A 5,152-nucleotide genomic window follows, 5' to 3' on the forward strand; every position below is an offset into this window, starting at 1 on the left:
TGGAACAGGAGCCGTGTTTGTGCCTCTTCACCTCACGTTGTCAAAATCCTGTGAGCTGATTCCTCATGAGAAGCAACATAACCACTGGCCTCTCACAGGTGTGTTGTCTGTTGCTTTACCAGAATGCTCAAAGGCAAAATCACTTGCAAAAACAAAGAGAAGATTGCAGGCCGTATTCTAGGCCTGTCTAGCACATAAGATCTCTTTACAGAGGAGAGGACCTCTTTGAAACATTTTTATCCCTCAAAACTAAACAAAATTACAATGCCAAACAGCAATATTTTTATGTTACTCTACCTTTATTCCTTTAAGAAGTCATCCAAACTAAATACATTTTGTCCAGGTTTCTTTTCAGGCTCATTCTCTTATTTTTCACATCAGTTCACTTCCTTGCATGTAATAGATATTTTACGCTATATATAAACCATACTTTTTCTATATTTTGATTGATCGATTTCTTAATTATTCAGGATAAGAATTTTAAAAGAAAACCTTTATCTGTGCTTTTATTTATTATAGAAACCTGGCAACCTATTTTGGGAAATACCAACAAATCTGGATTTTTGAATCATATTCCTCCACATATGGTATTAATATATCTTTGTCTTGCCTTCATGCAACACAGCAACAGATGTTGAACATTTCTGCTTTTTAATAGGTCTGTGATCTTCAGAAGATCCTTTTCAAGAATAGGCAGCAATATGTTTTTAAGCTACAGCTCATTTACAAGATTTTCTCTGATGAAGCTTGCTTTGCTAACAAAATCATCTATTTTTCATATAGTAGGTTGACTTTATGTTAAGATTAACATTGAATTTGCACCGGGAAAAATACTYATTGTAGTGTTTAAAAGTTACCCTTTGGTGGATTAAAATAAACATAGGATTAGAGTGCTGATCTATACTCATAAGACTCTAATTGCTGTAGCATAATTTAACTTTTTACAGATGTACTATTGAAATGTGTAATMTTTTCTAGCTATCTTCACTAATATTAACTTATTTTTTTATTTTCTGATTTTTAAAGTAAATGTTTAATAAATTTGTTGAAAGGTTAGTTTTTCTTATAAATTTGGAGCAATTTCAGAGTAGGTATTTGCCAGGTTTCATCAATATACATAGACTGATTTGTGTGGTGTCACCAAGCCAATACAGCTGGTTTGTATTGGTCAGAGCACTAGAAAGCAGCTGGAATTTATTTGTGAATCTGACCTACCATTTATTAGTAATTTATGTAGTGCAAAGCACATATTATGTGGATGCATTGCAGGAGATAGATGCGTGTGCACAAGCTTGCACACAGGTGTTACACAGATCATCTGTAATGTGGACAGAGAAATGAGAGATGCACTGAGTGCTTCTCAGTTAGCTTGAATCAACTAAGCTCAAGAAAAAAAGCCTAGGAGAACTTTGCTGCATGCCTTTTCTCAAGAATAAGTTGAGGAAAGTTGCTTTGCCTCCACTAAACAGATAGATTTTGTACATTATASAAACATATATGGTTAGCTTTTATTTGAGACTTTGTTTTCCACATATGCCTGTGCAAAGTGTGCATTAAAAGTTCCATGCTGAGAAAAGTTCACTAATTATAGAAAACTTTGAATTTATTTTGCAGGATAGGGAAAAACATTTTTCACATAATTATTAAAATATTATTATACTATGCTGCTCTACTGACAGTCCTTTGGATGGTAAGATGTTCATTGGAGACTCTGAAGCAGATTCTCCAGTTCTTCATGTCTTCTATAGTCATTTATATCCCTGAACAGGGACTAAAAAATGATCATAAAATGTTCTAACTAGGGTGACGTGACGTGACGTGACGTGACGTGACGTGACGTGACGTGACGTGACGTGACGTGACGTGACGTGACGTGACGTGACGTGACGTGACGTGACGTAACAAAAAATAGTCCCAAAGAAACAACAGTACAAACAACAAAAAAATTGTGACCTACTGGGCTATTTTAAACTTCAAAACTGGAAAACTAAAATTAAGCCTAGCAAAGTGCTGAGGTAAGACACTTCATCACTTTTTCATTCTTTGATGAATTTTTGGATKTATGGATATTGATTCTGTTCTCTTTCTATTTCACTAGTTTTTCCATTGAAACGCCATTGAAGTACGAAATCAGCTTCCACAGATAATTTATACCTATATTACTGAGTAGATCCTGTAGCTACAATCACAGGCAAATGTCATATACAAAGGTATCTAATAAGATTCATTATGAAAAATAGAATTTTGTAATATTTTTCCTTTTGTCACAGTCATCTTTTGACTTTAGTTTTCCATTCTATTCCACAAAGAATGGTAACAAAAAGGAGGTAAAGTCTGGGGAAGAAAAATAAATAAAAACTAAAAAATAATTAATAATAAATAAATAAAATGACAATTTCCCAGGCTTAACTGAAAAGATAATATTTCAAAATTGCTGGACTTTAAATTATTTTTCAAATATTTTTTCAAAGAYTTGCATGAATCTGTTTTTGTTATTTGGAAAATGCTATTCCCACTGTAATCTGACCAAAACCTTTCCTTTTAGACTTGCAAGCAATGGTGATCAGTTAAGGGAAAACCCCTTCAGAAAATAATCTGAAAGGCAAAGTCAGGTTTAAAACTAGGTCTAGCCTTTCAGAAGATCCTTGATCAACACCTCTTTATTTAAGTACTGTGAAAACAATTATTCACTAGGGCAATAAATTCAAAACTGGAATAAGAGAATAAAACTTTTGTTATTGCTATGCGCACAGTGAATCTTCTATTGAAGCATATGCAGGAGGCAGAGAGCTAGGACCTGTTAGGTTAGTTAGGACCTTGCTCTAATTCTTAGGCTTCCCATACATTAAAAAATCTTAACAGAAAATTAAATAATACTCAAGTGATAATTATAATGACCTACTTTACCTTCCTGCAGAAAGCAATAAAAGCGAATCTATACTTACAAAGTTTCTACAATGGTGTGTAAAATCTTATTTGCCTTTATTAACAACTGCTTAAGGCTAATTTCTCAGCAGAGATCATAATTTTATCCATTCTTCATGCCATGCTTTCATCAGGTTACATTTAGAGCTTAGAAAACCTCATCGATGGAAGGGGCATGGGGTCGCTGCTTTGATTGTTTTTGATAGAATACCTCAATTAGATCACCCCCAAAAAAAGTGTGTTTTAATAACCTGTGTCATTACTGAACAAGAGGGATTTAAATTCTGCTATAAAGAGGCTTCTCCAACATCAGACATCTGTTCTAAAACTTAGTGTAGCAATATATTCACTGAATTGCATGTGCAAATTTGATTAGTTGGACCTTCCAGGAATGATTTTTAGCTGATTAACCCAGGGACCTTATGTTCAAATATTGGTGTTGTATAAATTGACCAAATTCCTACCTACTGTCAGGTATTAGAGCTTGTAATTGCAAAGTACATAGAAGATGAAAGAATCTTAATCTAATGACAAACATAAGATAGTATTTCGGGTGTTGCCTTATTAGCTGAGCCTGCCCAATTAATCCTTGTTATGATATCCTCAGGAAATGAGTCTGAATTTCTTCAACTTCCTCTCCTCAAACTTCTATCCTATGACACTTCTGCACTGCATTTTATTAACTTTCTGAGCTTTTTATTCTGTTTCTTAAAGCGAAAAGGTGACCTTAGTACTAATTACTGTTAATGGTGCGGTATGTTGTTTTTTTTTTAATTGCCAAGGAAACATAAATAGCAAAATATGTGACATTTTAATGCATCCCTTTGCAATCCAGAACAATAGGGCCCTAATGTGCCATACAAATTTAAAGAAACATCACTGGGTAATGTGGTGCATATGTTGATCCTAAAAGAAAAGGTTACTATGGAGAATAATTAAAAAGGCCTTTTAAAAATTATTTTTGCTGCTTAGGTATTAATTTTAGATGTAAATAGGGATTTACTTTTTCTTACCAGATGTATTGTCATTTTAGAGTCAGCTAATTTGTGTTTTGGGAGGCTATCATTAAAATATGTCTTACTTCAGAGAGGTAGCCTTGGTTTTAATAGGGTTGTCCCATGCATATCTGCATCATCTTCCTCTGTGGGAAAGATCTGTGGCAGAAAACGCAAGGTAGTTAGCTGCATATCTTCTGTAGGGCTTTGAAAATATATGGATACTAAAGTGACCTTATTTTACTGTCATCTGGGTTGGTACTGACTAACTTCTGAATGACCKCACTGCAGTTCACGCAATTTAAGGTCAGAGTCACCTTTTGGAATTACCAGTCCCTTTGGTTGTCTATAACAGTGTCCTATGTTTTTAACTGAAGTCATTGCATTGACATTTAAAATGAGTGAATTTAGGCCTCACTGCTTCCATTGTTTCATCTGTTAGTGATAACCTAAGATATAGAGGTGTATGATGCTTAACTAATGCATAGGATATATAGTAAACTGTATGAAAAAGTGCTAGAAGTTACTATTAATATTTATGATTACTGAGACAACTGCTCATATCATGCTGTGGGACAAGGAAATTATTTTATTCTGGAYGAAAACCAATAACATTTTTACTGCTAAAAATGATGTGGATTTGCCAGGATTCAGATGATGGGAATGACCTTTTCAACCTAAAACAGGACAAGCCTTCCAAGTTCAGACCTTCTTTAACWTGTCAAATGTTTCTGATCATGTGAAAAATCACAGCTTGCAGGACTGAAAACCTTGAGSTCCTTATTTTCTTTTATATTTTTTCTGCGTTGTTGTTCTTGTTGAACAAAAAGTTCAGAGGACCATGGAGGGGAGTGCGGCTGTAGCATGTGGGAAGCCACATGGAGTCAGAAATGGGATTGCTCTTTAGCACAAGCAGAAGGACTGAGTAGGGAACCAGAAAAAAAGTCATTATTTTCTTTACTCAACCAGGATGCTGCATCCTTCATACTCCTAGAGGTTTAATAGTGGCAGAAGTCCTATGTTGATTAGTTTATCCTATACTCAGTGAAAGGTGACAGCATCCTGTAGAGGTCCACTACATTTAGACTAAAATTGAATGGCCCTYGGTTCTCAGTAAGATATAAATAAACTTTTCTTATGAAAGCACATCTGAATCAAAAATCAGTGCAGCCATGCGCTACATTAAATCCGCAAATGAGAGGCATTTTATGTATTTTATCAATAAAAAAAAA

The sequence above is a fragment of the Nothoprocta perdicaria genome, unplaced genomic scaffold (genome assembly GCF_003342845.1).
Source record: "Nothoprocta perdicaria isolate Ctin4 unplaced genomic scaffold, notPer1 scaffold_8, whole genome shotgun sequence".
NCBI lineage: Eukaryota > Metazoa > Chordata > Aves > Tinamiformes > Tinamidae > Nothoprocta > Nothoprocta perdicaria.